The sequence below is a fragment of the Barbus barbus genome (assembly GCF_936440315.1).
Source record: "Barbus barbus genome assembly, chromosome: 13".
NCBI lineage: Eukaryota > Metazoa > Chordata > Actinopteri > Cypriniformes > Cyprinidae > Barbus > Barbus barbus.
The window spans coordinates 690,853-707,621 of record NC_136741.1 but is presented as its reverse complement, the minus strand read 5'-3'; the positions used below and the strand labels follow the sequence as shown (position 1 = coordinate 707,621).

Below are 16,769 nucleotides of genomic sequence, written 5' to 3'. Positions count from 1 at the left end.
AAGGTTGTGGGTTCGAGTCCCCGGCCGGCAGGGATTGTAGGTGGGGGGAGTGAATGTCCAGCGCTCTCTCCACCCTCAATACCACGACTGAGGTGCCCTTGAGCAAGACACCGAACCCCCAACTGCTCCCCGGGCGCCTCAGCATAAATGCTGCCCACTGCTCCGGGTGTGTGTTCACGGTGTGTGTGTGTGTGTGTTCACGGTGTGTGTGTGTTCACTGCTGTGTGTGTGTGTGTGTGTGTGTGTGTGTGAGTGTGTGTGTTCACTGCTGTGTGTGTGTGTGTTCACTGCTGTGTGTGTGTGTGTGTGTGTGTGTGTGTGTGTGTGTGTGTGTGTGTGTGTGTGTTTTCACGGTGTGTGTGTGTTCACTGCTGTGTGTGTGTGTGTGTTCACGGTGTGTGTGTGTTCACTGCTGTGTGTGTGCACCTTGGATGGGTTAAATGCAGCGCACGAATTCCGAGTATGGGTCACCATACTTGGCAGTATGTCACTTCACTAAAATAACAAATTTGCATTTTGATTGTTTCACAAGCTCACTGCAGTGCATTTTGGGATTGTCTTCTCCATGACCAAACTGCAGTAATTTCTAGAACAGCCTTCGATTTAAGAGAGTGAAGCTGCTCCCTACATAAGGCTGCTCACTAGGTTTTGGAACAGAGCAGCAGCCTTCATCACATATGTGTTTACACTGATTTAGATTATATATCTGACATATTAAAACCAACATCCAGAAGCGTAGATACACACACAGACGGTTTAACAGAGCTCAGAGGGTCAAAGGTTTGTTGGTACTCCTCTCTATGATCATAAAGGCGACATTCAGACGCTTTTAATAAACTAAAGAGCACATCAGTGCAAACGCCCTGATCAAACACCAAGAGCAAATTAAATGACATTTCAGAAGATTACAGAGGACAAACATCATCAAAGCGAAGCTGAGTGTTGATTCATCCATCGGTGGTACGGCGCTCGGAGCCACTGAATAACCAGAGACTGAGGAACTGATAACAATAGAGATCTGTAACATCAGCTGTAACAAACAACACGCTCCAAAACAACAGATCACCACTTCATAAACACACTGCACTTCTGATGGAATACAGATTTATATTCACTGCCATCAGGCAATACTTTGGATCAGTAAAAAAAAATATATATATTATAAACGTTAGTATTTTTATATAGCAAGGGAACCTTAAATCGACTAAACTTGAAAGTAAAAACATGTCTAATGTTACAAAAGCTATTTTGCATTATTTTCTAATTTAATACTGAATTATTCATTACAAATGACATTATCAGAATAACAGAGATAATAATAGAGAGTCACTTTGGATAAAAGCATCTGCTAAATGAATAAATGTAAATGAATGCAAAGAGCTTTGAAATTATGCTGAATATCAGTTATTTACTGCTGACCTACAGATAAAATATGCATCATTGTACATCATAATGTTTCTTTGTTTTGAGAGTCAAAATCCTGAAACGTCAGTCATTTCCAGGTTCAAATTATCATTAAATCCACTAAAATAAATTGTCCAGTAAACGTGATTCTTTATATATATCCTAAAGGTTAGAAATTACTTTTATTCATCAAGGATGGATCAAATTGATCAAAAGTGACATTAAAGATGTTTATAATGTTACAAAAGGTTCTTATGAACTTTTTATTCACCTGTGAATCCTGAAAAATAAAATGTATCACAGTTTCCACAAAAATATTTATAACATTAACATTGATAATAATCAGAAATGTATGTTGAGCAGTAAATCAGTATATTTTATAGTTAGTAAATCAGGAACACAACACTACTAAGATGGAGAACATTCTTCTCCAAGACGTCTCAAAGAAATCTCACAATAAAGCTGAAGAACTGAATTAAAGGAATTTTTCACCCAAAAGTAACTTTTTTTTTTATACAAACCTGCATCTTTTGTGTTCTCCAGATGTTAACTGATGGACTGGAGTGGTGTGGATTATTGTGATGTTTTTATCAGCTGTTTGGACTCTGCTTCTGACGGCACCCATTCACTGCAGAGCATCCATTGCTGAGACTCTGATGGAATGTTTTTTGGGGTCAACTATTCCTTTAATAGACAGTATCGACAGATCTTTTCTTCTGCATTGGTAGATTACTAATATTAATAAATGTAACTGATGTTGATAAATGGATCCTTATTGCAAAGCGTTACCAAACAATGAAAGATATGCACAGATGCATCCTACACTTAGACCTATAACATGCATTCAGAAAATTAATGGGTGACTTTCCATTTTATGATGACTTTAAAGCTCTGTAAAGGAGCTGTTCATCCTAGACTGATGTTCTTCTCATCTAGCAGATGTCTTCTTCAGGTCCTGTGTGTCGTGAACTACAGGTGCGACTGACCTCACAGTAACACTGAAGTGTTTGTTCTAGAGTGAACGCTGCTTTCCTGAGCACTGAAACACACACCGTCCATTATCATATGTGACATAACAAGGTCAGAGCCATAATTCTCCCAGCAGCCCCTGCTGCGCGCCATCACTCATCACACAGAGGAACATTAGAGGAACCACAGAGAGAGAGCGGGAACATTTCACCCCAGAATCAACAGAAAGAAATATGAAAGCATATTTGACCATTTATATAATCATTAAAACCAAGTCAAATTTATTTGCATGGCGTTTTCTCAACACACACCGTTTCAAAGCAGCTTTACACAAAATCATGATGTTGATGTTTATAATATCTGAATATCTTCATGCCTAATAGTTGCATTTATCAGAACACAGCTGAATGATAAAACGTAATAATTCCAGTCTTGTTTGAGCCTAAATAAATGCACTTACGCACCTCCATGCCACAATACAAAGATCTTTTTGTTGTTTTAATAGATAAAGACATTAATAAATTTGGAATTCTTGTAATTAATATTTGGAAGCTTTTGAGAGAAGCTTTAGCAGTTTTCATAATGTCGAGAGTGTGTTTATATTTCTGATAATAAATTAAATCAGGAAACTAGATGAATTCAAGTGTGTGTGTCTCTTGATTTGTGCTTATTGGTGAAAGTGCAATAATTCTGATGCCATTTCTCAATTTACAACAATCATGGTCAGTAATTGTGGTTATAAAGTGGTGGCCAAAATTATTACAACACTTGGCGTATTTAAGAAGTTTCAGTATTTTTATTTATTTATTTTATTTTATTTTTTGTTGTTGAATTGGCCGTTACAATTCCCATAAAACAAACTATTGCTGGAACTAAAAATGATGGACTGCCCCTCAAAGTCCGGACCTCAACCCCATCCAGCAAATTTGGGGCGAGTTGGAAAATAAACTGGACAGATCTATTGTTCTTTGGCTTGAGTTGCAGAAGGCATGGGATAACATTAACGTTGAAGTTCCCGGGAAATATACTGACACTAGACCAGAGAGATGTGCTGCTGTAATTACTGTAAAAGGTGGACACACCAAATATTAAAGTTCAAAGTGGATAAAAACAGTGCGACTCACTTCATCTGATGTTTGTTGTGCTCACAGCAACCATCTGAATGTTTCATTAACATTATGAAATTAAATCATGTTTTGGAGGCAATATTTTCTATATTTTCATATCTGTCAGGTGGTCTAACAATTTTGGCCACCACTGTATGAGTAGAATAATTGTTATTATCAGTTTAACCATGCAGCCTGACTAAAATCTGTCCCTGGCACAAAAGCAGTCATGAGTAACACAGGTATATTTGTAGCAATAGCCAACAATACATTGTATGGCTCAAAATTATACATATTTCTTTTATGCCAAAAAATCATTATTAGGCAAAAATCATGTTCCATGCAGGTATTTTGTAAATGTCCTACTGTAAATATCTCAAAACTTCATTGTTGATTAGTAATATGCATTGCTAAGAACTTCATTTGAACAACTTTAAAGGAGATTTTCTCAATATTTAGATTTTTTTGCTCCCTCAGATTCCAGATTTTCAAATATATTTATCTCAGACAAATATTGTCCTATCATAACAAACCATACATCAATGGAAAGATTATTTATTCAGCTTTCGGATGATGTATACATCTCAATTTTGAAAAATGTAGTCCAGGGTAGTGTAGGTTTTGTGGTCCAGGGTCACAAATGTGATTTAATAGACTAAAACTCCCAGCTTTTAGGCAACTAGAACCTGACTACATAAAATAAATAAAAAAACAGGACAGATTGTCTAAATATGAACAAATTAAAAAGGAAATCTGACACAGAACTAAGACTAAATCAGAATGAAGACAAGCCGGGACTCACAGGGTGAAGTTTTCCTCCGGATAGCAGCGGTTGCGCAGAAGTCCAGCCCAGAGCTGAACGCCGATGATGCCGAAGATGAAGAAGACGAAGAAGCACAGCAGCAACACGTTCCCTAACATCGGCAGCGTGTCCAGCAGCAGATTCACCAGGATCCTCATGCCTGACACACACACACAGAACATGACAAAACACTAAGATACAGCACAATAAACACACATCTGCCCGTCACAAGACAATCAGCCTGAAAGATCTCTGACCAGATCAAGCCATCAGTGCTGGATCAGAAGGCAATTTGTCTCTATTTTAGCTTAATTTCCATCACAAAAACTGCAATAAGCCATAAATTCTTCAACTTCGTTCCTTGAGTTACAACTTCACATGCAAACACTGCTTTTGGGGACGAACTTTCCAGGAGTAGAACTTCCTGACATGCGAAGGATGTGACAATCTCTGAAGGCATTTCTGACTGACGTTCCTCCTCTGATCTCCTCACTAACTGCTCACGTTCACTCGGATGTGTTCCTGTAGTTTGGAGGTCTAGTTGTCAAACGCTGTGTTTCCAGAGCGCAGGTGAAGTAAAAAGAGTCTCAATAATGAGCAAATCACATCTGACACACTCACACTCACTCCAGCCGACTGAAGAAACTTCACTGAGAGTTTGAGACACTTCACTGTAAAATCACAGCCTCTGACAGACTGAGAGTTGGTCTGGAATGATCTGATACGCTTCAGCTGATGGAGAAACACCTCGCTCTGTTCCAGAAAGGCCAACTGAAACATTCACAACTGGTTTTACAGTACTTGCATGATGAGCTGAATTCATTGTCCATACAGCAGAGCATCACCCAGATGTCTGAGTGTGTGAAGCTCTGTTTGTGTTTATAAATGACTTGTAATTTGTGTCGGTTCACAATGGCTCTGAATGACTCAGTAGTGTGTTCAAAGCTTCAAAACAATCAATACTCATCAGCCGAGTTGAAATTTGTTTTGGATGTGCTGTGAATGATTAACTTTCAAATCATCTCAGATGGATTAAGCGAGGTTTGAAGAACGGACCCATGTACTTCGTCGGTTATTATTATTGTTTGTGTCTACGTGTTGTGCTGCTAGATTCCTTGTGTTTTCTCTAGTGATGGAAAGGAGGCTTTGTGGTGAAAAACGGCTCAAAACTCAAAGCCTTTAACACAATGCACATTAGCGACATCTGATGGTCAGAGGTTTTCTCCAACATATCTAACAAATCATTGCGGAGCAGAGGATGGGTTCAGAAAGTTTTTAATTTGTGCCAACTCGTGTCATGCGTAGTCTGGTCAACTGATTCACATATTAATCAATAATATAAAATATATGATCATAATTAATAGCTGATGAGAATAGTTGCAAAAATATTTTGGGTGAGCTGTTCAGGGTCTCTGAGATCCCAGCTATAGAACATGATTCAGGACGGTGACGAGTCTGCTTACAGACAGGAGGTTAAAGAGCTGGCTGTCTGGTGCAATCACAACAGCCTGGAGCTCAACACGCTCAAAACTGTGGAGATGATTGCGGACTTCAGGAGAAACCCCCCCATTTACCATCATGAACAGCACTGTTGCTGCAGTAGAGTCATTCAGGTTCCTGGGCACCAACATCTCTCAGAATCTGAAGTGGGAGTTCCACATAGACTCCGTTGTCAAGAAGGCCCAGTATTTCCTTCGCCAGCTGAGGAAGTTCAACCTGCCACAGGAGCTGCTGAAACAGTTCTTCTCTGCAGTCATTGATTCTGTCCTCCACTTCAATAACTGTCTGGTTCAGCTCAGCTACCAAATCTGACCTCAGAAGACTACAGGGGATAGTCCGGACTGCTGAGCGAATCATTGGTACAACCCTCCCCACTCTCCAAGAACTGTACTCATCCAGAGTGAGCAAAAGGGCTGGTAAAATCACTCTGGACCCCTCACACCCAGCACGTCTCTTTAGGCACAGTGTTAAATCCAGTGTGTCTCATCAGCTAATGGTTTCTCAGCAGATCCTCAGGAGATTGTGAGTCTCCTGTCCATGAACCCTTTATGATTCAGCACTGATGAAACACTCACAATCAGAAACAGAGTCAGGTTTGATTCCACACAGCAGAAATGAGTGGAGACTCACTGGGGACTCTGTTGATGGCTTTGAGCGGCCGCAGGACTCTCACCGTCCGGATGGCCGTCAGGTTGATGTTCTGCAGGTCCAGTGAATACTCCACCACCCTGAACACACACACACACACACTATAAACACACAGTTCATCTGTACAGCCTAACACAGTACAGGCGATGTTTTATACATTTATTCTTCAGCGCTGTTTGTTCCGAAGCTCCTCAAACACACGCACACACACACCTGGTTTGATGATCTCTGACAGCTTAAACATATTTACATACATGCAGACACACACACACACACACACACATACACGTGTCTGAGACGACGCTCATTAAAGATCTCCATCTGTCCTGCATTTACACACTGATCTCATATTAGACACAAATAAAACACAGCATAACAGAAGAGACAGAGATGAATGAGTGAGCATCATTACTCCAGTCTTCAGTGTCACATGATCTTCAGAAATCATAATAATATACTGATTTACTACTCAACAAACATTTCTGATTATTATCAATGTTGAACACACTTGTGCTGCACAATATTTTTTGTGGAAACTGTGATACATTTTATTTTTCAGGATTTACAGATGATCAGAAAGTTCAAAAGAACATCATTTATTTGAAATAGAAATCTTTTGTAACATTATAAATGTCTTTACTGTCACTTTGATCAATTTAATGCAGCCTTGAGGAATAAAAGTATTAATTTCTTTCCAAAAATATGAACGATGGTGTGTGTTTTATACTAAATGTCCCAATTATATTATTGTAGCAAAGCCTTATGGATTTTACACGGTTTGTCAGTGTTAACAGCATCATTGATTCTGAATGGAGAAACTCCAGAGCTCCTGAATCACTGCTGATCTGAACCGAGAGCGCTGAGTTACTAACACATATCACACTTCATCAGCTCAGCACTTCAGGAATCAAACTCTTGTAATGGGTTTTTTTGAGCGCTGAACTTAAGAGTGTAACGGTTACTGTCTGAAAGCTCTGTGTGTGTGTGTGTGAGTACCTGCTATTTATCACGTTATGGGGACCAAATTACATTTTTTTAGGTCCCCATGAGGAAACAAGCTTATAAATCATATGGAATGAGGTTTTTTTGAGAAAGTAATAATGCATAAAGTTTCCTGTGGGGGTGTGTGTGTGTGTGTGTGTGTGTGTGTGTGTGTGTGTGTGCATGTTTATGTGGTTTATGAGGACATAAATGTGTATAATGACATGGGTATGACAGAGGTATTACAATATGAAGGTGGTTTATGAGGACACTGCCTATGTCCCCGTAATTCAAAAGGCTTAAAAAACATACTAAATGGTGTTTTTTTGAAAATCTAAAAATGCACAAAGTCTCCTGTGAGGGCTAAGTTTAGGTGTAGGGTTGGTGTAGGGCAATAGTACACACAGTTTGTTCAGTATAAAAACCATTACACCTATGGATTGGTTTAAATCCTATCTTGAAGACAGAATGTTTTCTGTTTATCTTGATGGTTTTTCTTCATCTAGCTCCATCTTGCATTTTGGAGTTCCTCAGGGCTCCATTTTGGCCCCTGTTCTGTTCTCATTATATATGCTTCCTCTGGGGTACATCCTTACCAAGCACGGGGTGTCATTTCATTTCTATGCTGATGACACCCAAATCTATCTGCCCTTGAGGAAAAATTATCAAAGAGGCTTGGGATCACTAAATATGTGTTTGTATGAAATTAAGTCTTGGTTCTCTTCAAACTTTTTACATCTTAATGAGAGCAAAACGGAGGTCATTGTGTTTGGGTCTTCGGGGGCCCCTGATTGTGATTTTGGGAGATCTTGATTCCTGCAAAAAACTGTCTGTGAGAAATCTGGGTGTTAACTTTGATTCTGCACTCAGGTTCGATAAACAGATAAATTCTGTAGTCAGATCCAGTTTCTTCCAATTAAGATTGCTATCAAAAGCCAAGAGTTTGTTGTCGTTTAAAGAGTTAGAGAGAGTTATTCATGCTTTTGTGTCATCAAGGCTTGATTATTGTAATTCCCTTTATATGGGAATAAGTCAATCAAATATAAATCGACTCCAGATGGTTCAAAATGCGGCTGCCAGACTTTTGACTGGCACCCGCAGATTTGATCATATTTCTCCTGTATTATGTTCTTTGCACTGGTTGCCGATCTGTTACAGAATCAAGTTTAAAATTGTATGGTTTGTTTTGAGTGGAACGGCTCCTGAATATCTCAGTGATCTTTTAAATCCAAATACATCTTCTAGACCACTGAGGTCTTCGGAGAAAAGAGTGTTGATGGTCCCTAGATCTAGTGTGTGTGTGTCTGTGGGTGTGTGTGTGTGTGAGTGTGCGTGTGCGTGTGTGGGTGCGTGTGTGTGAGTGAGTCAGTGAGTGAGTGAGTGAGTCAGTGAGTGATTGAGTGAGTCAGTGAGTGAGTGAGTGAGTGAGTGAGTGAGTGAGTCAGTGAGTGAGTGAGTGAGTCAGTGAGTGAGTGAGTCAGTGAGTGAGTGAGTCAGTGAGTGAGTCAGTGAGTGAGTGAGTGAGTGAGTGAGTCAGTGAGTGAGTGAGTGAGTCAATGAGTGAGTGAGTGAGTCAGTGAGTGAGTGAGTGAGTCAGTGAGTGAGTGAGTGAGTGAGTGAGTGAGTGAGTGAGTCAGTGAGTGAGTGAGTGAGTCAGTGAGTGAGTGAGTGAGTCAGTGAGTGAGTGAGTGAGTGAGTCAGTGAGTGAGTGAGTGAGTGAGTGAGTCAGTGAGTGAGTGAGTGAGTGAGTCAGTGAGTGAGTGAGTGAGTGAGTCAGTGAGTGAGTGAGTGAGTCAGTGAGTGAGTGAGTGAGTCAGTGAGTGAGTGAGTGAGTGAGTGAGTGAGTGAGTGAGTCAGTGAGTGAGTGAGTGAGTCAGTGAGTGAGTGAGCGAGTCAGTGAGTGAGTGAGTGAGTGAGTGAGTGAGTGAGTCAGTGAGTGAGTGAGTGAGTCAGTGAGTGAGTGAGTGAGTCAGTGAGTGAGTGAGTGAGTCAGTGAGTGAGTGAGTGAGTGAGTGAGTCAGTGAGTGAGTGAGTGAGTGAGTCAGTGAGTGAGTGAGTGAGTCAGTGAGTGAGTGAGTGAGTGAGTGAGTGAGTCAGTGAGTGAGTGAGTGAGTCAGTGAGTGAGTGAGTCAGTGAGTGAGTGAGTCAGTGAGTGAGTCAGTGAGTGAGTGAGTGAGTGAGTGAGTCAGTGAGTGAGTGAGTGAGTCAGTGAGTCAGTGAGTGAGTGAGTGAGTCAGTGAGTGAGTGAGTGAGTCAGTGAGTGAGTGAGTGAGTGAGTGAGTGAGTGAGTGAGTCAGTGAGTGAGTGAGTGAGTCAGTGAGTGAGTGAGTGAGTCAGTGAGTGAGTGAGTCAGTGAGTGAGTGAGTCAGTGAGTGAGTCAGTGAGTGAGTGAGTGAGTGAGTGAGTGAGTGAGTGAGTGAGTGAGTGATCGATCTCACCCGGCCATCACGATGAAGAAGTCCAGTCTGTTCCAGGTGTCCCCCAGATAACAGCGCCGGCCAAAGATCCCCAGAGCCACCATCTTCACCACCATCTCCATCGCAAAGAAGATGTAGATGAAGGCGTCGAAGGCCTGAGAGGCAGAGAGAAATCAGCCGTGCAATTAAATCAATTGATATCAGAGTCTAATGATTAGCTAATTAACATGAAGCTCTGAAGATGAGTCTCTAGATGATGCTGATGATCTGTAATCATCTGAATATTAGATATGAAGCACACGCTTAACGGGTTAGTTAACGTGCTGAAACCTCGTGAGATCAGAAAGAGCGGATTAACGAAGCGAAGGACTCATTAACAGGCTTCTGCTGGAAGTATGTGAAACTGATGAATCCGGTTCCTCAGACTGACCTGCAGGATCTGGCAGCGTTCAGAGGAGCAGTCGATGTTCTCGCAGGGCTGGTACATCCCCAGAGTCACACAGTTTAGCAGGATCACCATCATACTGACTCGCTCGAACCACGTGAGCCAGTTAAGGAGAACACAACTAGTGCTCGATGCAATGATTGTGTGATTACAGCGCAGACGAACAGAAAACATCACCACAGCCAATAAACCAACACATTCATGATGAACCAATAGAGAGAGAGAAACTGAACCAGTCTGAACCATTGACATATGCATACAACATTAATTCATGTCCTATTACAACAGCATTAATGCATTAAATGAATAGTGTTTACGAGATAGTATTTAAGGAAATTAAAAATGGTATTCATTAAGGACGCATTAAATTGATCAAAAGTACCAGAACAAAATATGTATATTTCAAATAAAAGCTGTTCTTTTGAACTTTCTATCATCTGTGAATCCTGAAAAAAAAAAAAAATCAAATGTTCCAAAAATAAAAACAAACCAGTCCTAACTGAAAGAAAACAAGCTGACAAAAAATGTATACCATCTGGTGATAATATTGCATAACAAGATATTTATAAGCTACTTTTTGTAGGTCTGTAATTTTTGACCAGGAACACCACATGTGTTTTTTTTGTTTGTTTGTTTGTTTTGCTGTTTGTTTTTGCAATTTTGTACAAAATAAAGGCTTTTCAAAATTAATTTCTTGGTTAAACATTAGAGCATGCTGGTGTGATTAACAGTGCATTTTTTTATTTTATTTAATATTGATAAAATTATCCACAAATAACGCTTTTTTTCACTCAAAAACTGATGTACGTAAACTCAGATTAATGAGGCCTATGATAAATCAGTTCCAATATAATTAAATCAGTTCCATATAATTAAAGTAAATCAGTATATTAGAATGATTTCTGAAGATCATGTGACACTGAAGACTGGAGTAATGATGCTGAAAATACAGCTGCAGATCACAGAAATAAATTACAGTTTAATCGATATTCACAGAGAAAACAGCTGTTTTAAATTTAAATAATATATCACATTTTCACTACTGTATTTCTGATCAAATAAATTCAGTTTTGGTGAGCAGAAGAGACTACTTTCAAAAGCATTATAAATCATACACCACCATTTGAAAGTTTGGAGTGAATTTATAAAGTGAACTCATGCTTTTTTTTCTTTTTTTTCTCTATTAAAGGAGTCAAAATAGTCTTTCTATAGCACTATACAGAGCGATTGCATGAGTTTTGTGTGTGTTTGTATGAACGTGTGTCACCAGATGAGTGCCGGCTCCTCCTGAGGATTCGTCTTCATCTGCGTTTCTTTGTTTATTTGTCTAGCGCTCGTCAAAATGTTTACTGTTCCAAAGCAGCTTTACAGAGTTTCGAGGCGTAAAACACAGATTCGATACTGAATTCATTCCTGGAGCTCAGCAGCATCTGCTCATACGCTGTAAAAGAGCGGCGTGAACATTCTGCTGAACGACTCCTTTAGTGTTTCACAGAAGAAAGGAGTCAGTCATACAGGTTTGGAACCACTTGAGTGGGAGAAAATTATAACTTTCTTCAAAACTAATGTTTATAATATCGTACTCAAATGTTTAAACAGTTCAAACAAATGTCAGGTGATCTGCAGTGAATGTGATGCACAGGTGGGCAGTGGAGCTGCTCCGTTACCATAGTAACACCTCCTCAGGTGAAGCGCTCACCTCATTCATCCAGCTGCAGCAGGCCAAACACACATAACTCATTCAGTCATTATTACCAGAATGAGGCGAGATGCTGGAGGTGAACAGGGCATCAGATCTCACCACACTTCAGCAGCTGATTCATCATGACTACAGTTTTGCATTACAAGCTTTCTGAAAAGTTATGTTTAAGTATGCAAATGAGGCATTATATAATGAAATATGCACTCATTTGCATACATTTCCAAAACAGGAGTCTGAATATTAGATAAAGTCATGCTTTGTTGACAAAGGTTTTTCTAGAGGGGATTCTAGATTTCTCGTTTTATCACTCCATAAATCAAACAGAAAACAAATACATTTTCACCATGTGTTTAGAAATATAATGTTAAATACCGCATACATGTATGGGACTATGTACCAAACCCCTCAGTAAAAGCATTCAGAATATACAGAGGCATAAACCTGTAAAGTTTGGTAAGAAAAAAAAACTCTTTAAAGATATGGATTGGAATCTAAATACACACAAACAGATAAAACAATAAATAAAATAATAAAAATAAAACGCTTAAATGCGTATTTTTGGATACATGTTATGGAAGCAAAATAGACCAAAACTGACCAGTGCTGTAGATGCTCAAAAAAGTAATCATGATGATTCAATAAAATATAATTAAAGTTGATATGGTCAGTAAGGTGATTTTTTTTTTTTTTTGATAGTTGATAAGAATTTAGTATAATTTACTAGTTCCATTAACTCACATCTCCATCTGTGATGCTGAAAGTGTTTCTCAGTCTGAGCGCTGAACTCAGGATTCCCAGCAGACTTTCACATGCTCACTTACACTAATGCTGAACCATAAACAGATAAAGCTCTATCATGGGGTGGTGATGGCGCAGTGGATAAGACACATGCCTTTGGTGTGAGAGACCCGGGTTCGAATCCACTGTGAGACACCAATGTGTCCCTGAGCAAGACACTTAACCCTTATAGCAATTGTAAGTCGCTTTGGATAAAAGCGTCAGCTAAATGAATAAATGTAAATGTAAATCATGACGACACACACGGGCAGCGAGATCTCCATGAAAGCACATTAAACAGAAGGAGCGCTGGTCTGTATGAGTCTCTCATTATGAGCGTATGAAACCCTCCTCAGCGCTTCTGTCCCATCATGAGAGTGAATCCAGCTAGATGTCACTATGTCACTAGACGCTGATCTGGGGTCAGTAGAGAGGACTCGGGCTCTATTTATACAGCGGCTCCAGCAGAAGCACACGAGTTCTGACGGAAACCAGCACAATAATGAAGGCCTTTCCCAGAATCCTCACTGAGCCTGAGTGGAAAAAGGAGTATTTGAGGAAGATCCGGAGACACACTGCAGTTATAGATCATGGCAGAATATCTCTCACACACACACACACACACACCAATAACTCAGCTAAACTAGCTGCACATCTAAGATGATGAGATCCTGAACTTTTATTGAATACCTGTATGTCACTTAAAATAAAAAAAAACATACTGATTTCCCATAAGATTAAACAGTGAGCAGGATATAATAATAAAACAATAAAGAGATCAAAAGTGTTTAAAGATTTTCATAATTAAAAGTCATAGTTGGCTTTGTTAATTCATCAAAGCTTCAATGATGTAGACAAAAAAAAACTGATCAAAAGTGACAGAAAATACATTTATAATGTTACAGTAGATTTCTGTTTCAAATAAATGCTGTTCTTTTGAACTTTCTGATCATCCATGAATCCTGAAAAATAAAATGTATCATGGTTTCCACAAAAATATTGTGCAGCACAACTGTGTTCAACATTGATAATAATCATAAATGTTTCTTGAGCAGTAAATCAGTATATTATTATGATTTCTGAAGATCATGTGACACTGAAGACTGGAGTAATGATGCTGAAAATACAGCTGCAGATCACAGAAATACATTACAGTTTAACACATAGAAAACAGATATTTTAAATTGTAATAATGTTTTGCTGTTTTTAATGTATTTTACATCAAATAAGTGCAGCCTTGGTGAGCAGAAGACACTTATTTCAAAAACATAAAAAAAAACCCTACCAATATTAGTGTTTGTCATTATATTTGTATATTTTTCCATTCAGATGGATATGTGTGTGTGTGTGTGTGTGTGTGTGTGTGTGTGTGTGTGTGTGTGTGTGTGAAAGAAAAAATAAATTATATATATATATATATATATATATATATATATTATTATTACACAGGCATTAGATGACATGACACATGAATCAGTTTCTGTCTGTCACGGCTCATTGAAACCGATCCAGAGAAGCCCAGTGGCTGAGTGAAACTAAACTCTCTTATTGTCTCCACGGCGACACTTTCTGATCTCCATGGCAACAGCAAGAGTTTTTAAATCAAGTTAATTGAGAGTCTAGAAGTTGATGGCAGGAGGAGCAGCAGAACATCAGCAGACGATCACTCGCCGTGCATCTGCACCACAACAACAGACAGAAGCAACACAGAGCGCTGCGAGAGCCAACCACGAAACACATAAATGCATGATTTGAGAGTGAAATTTAACTGTTGTCCACTTCATTACATGTCATTTAACCATGTACATTATTTCATCAAAGTTGAAACTTTCTGGGCTAAATGAGGAAAATAACAATCCTAATAAATAATAAGCTAAAACTAAAAAGGACGAGACGCTGACCTTTAGCAGCGGCGTCAATTAGAGCCGCTGACACGCCGATATGATGAACGACACAGAAAACACATCAAGAGAAAGTGAGTAATCACACCAGACTCCTGAGGAACAAATCAAGCTTCAGCAGCTCCAACACACCCAGAAAACCGCTGCAACTCCACCTAAAAACAGCAATCATCTCACTGCACAGCGTTTATAACGGAGCGAGCAATGAAAAATAGAAAGCAGAAGCCATTATATTATTTTTTGCATATCAAAATGTGTGTTATAATAGAGTTTAAATAATCTTTCTGAGGTGGAATGCTGTTCTGGATTCAATGCATGACCCTTTTTCATGATTCCGTCATTGCTGAAGTCAATTTTTTGCAATCCTGCATAATTAGTAAATTCACCCTGAAATGATTGCAAAAATAAAGGGCTCACAAAAATGTGATTAAAGTCGGAATGTATTATTTTCATGAGGATACGGATGTCGCGCATGTGATGCCAATACCTGTTCCTATCCAAAGTTACGAATTAGCTTGCGCAAAACTGGAATGTTGCAAAACACATTTGCGAATAAAGCACCGTTTCTATCCAGTGAGTTGAAGAGAACAAAATCATCACGTCCTGATTAATGAGATTTGTGTTGATTGGTCCATTTTTATGCTGTCCCATTGCAAAATCACATCCTTTTTTATGCACATTAAGGAACTTATTTGGTAAAAGTGTTTCCATCAAGGTATATTCATGTTTTCTATAAGATATTTATATGACTTAGCTGAGCGCATTTTTATGCAATTTTTAGAATTTATATGCATCTTGGCATTCCCATCCAGCGTTTTCTATGCGATATCCCAAAATGTGCATACAAACAGGTGGATGGAAACACAGCTAGTGAGTCTGTGTAAAACAGTGAATCTTACTCACCTGAGTCTCACATAAGCAGGGTTGCCAAGTCTCAGGTTTACCTCCCAATTGGGCTCTTTTTACACTGTTGCCGCAGATTGCTTTTGAAGTCTGAGGGTTAAAGTGATCTAACCGGAATGCTGTTTCAACAGAGCGAAAACTGCAGAAAAAAAACAAAAAACTAACATAATTGGGCATTTTGTTTTGAAGACCTGGCAACCCTGCACATATTCTGCCACAGAGTCTCCTAAAGCATTACTGCTGTCTGTGTCATTAATATTAATGAAACAACAACAACAGAACAGAATAAATAAAGTACCTAAATTAAGCACTGTTGTAATCTTTATATTGTAATTATCTGTCACTTGTTTCTTTTCAAAATAAACAAGCTTTATGCATTTTGTTTGATCTCTGTGTCATGTATGACTATTGAGCAACTAACATGATATATAATATGGTAAAATAATATGGTTATCCTACTTAAAAAAATGCAATACAAAAAACTGCCACCACAAAATGAATGGGAAAACTCCCTGGTGCGGCTGATTACTGTAAACACATGACGGACGAGGCTGAGGTTATTTTCTGTGGTGACAGCATCGGTCAAACGGTTTGGATCATTGTATGGTTTCTAGTGTTTCCCGCTGCGGCGGAGCCCTGATGCTCACCGGTTAAACGGGCTGCCAACGGCAACAGAATCCCGCCAGCATTCCTCAAGACAGAACCATCCTGTTGCTGTGGCAACAGAAGAAAAAAGAGCGGGAGCGGAGCGAGCGACGGACGCTCCTCAGAGAGACCAGAAAGAACAGAGACTCAAATGAATGTGTGACAGAGAGAAACTCCCATCACAGCACAACACTGAACACTGAACACTTCAACACTGAAGTAACCGGAGCATCATCAGCTGTGTGTTCCTTCAGACACTAATAAACACTCACTGCTTCTCTCACTGCTCATTATAATGAGCTGCATTTACTATTTTTACTTGTTTCTATTTTATTTTATACTATTTTTAAAAAGCATTTCAAATATAATATACTACCAATCAAAAGTGTAAAATATTTTTTTGGTGAAAACTGAGATACACAACCATTAAAGGCTTGAGGTAAGATATAAAGAAACATAAATAAATAATACTTTTTGTTCTTCAAGGAAGCATTAAATTGATCAAAAGAGACTGTAAATATTTTGTAAACATGTATAGTATCAAAACAAAAATTATATTTCAAATAAAT

At 39.0% G+C, this 16,769-nt stretch overlaps 1 pseudogene across 1 annotated transcript in view; it reads right to left on the bottom strand.

Annotated features, from left to right (window-relative positions):
* Positions 1-16,769, bottom strand: part of LOC306879196 (voltage-dependent T-type calcium channel subunit alpha-1I-like) — an 88,339-nt pseudogene that overhangs the window by 63,039 nt on the left and 8,531 nt on the right. The window contains exons 2-5 of the transcript in view: positions 10,258-10,393; positions 9,849-9,982; positions 6,412-6,509; positions 4,282-4,441 (exon numbers count right to left, since the gene is read on the bottom strand). The product of the transcript in view is annotated as a voltage-dependent T-type calcium channel subunit alpha-1I-like (transcript). The remainder of the gene's footprint in view (positions 1-4,281; positions 4,442-6,411; positions 6,510-9,848; positions 9,983-10,257; positions 10,394-16,769) is intronic.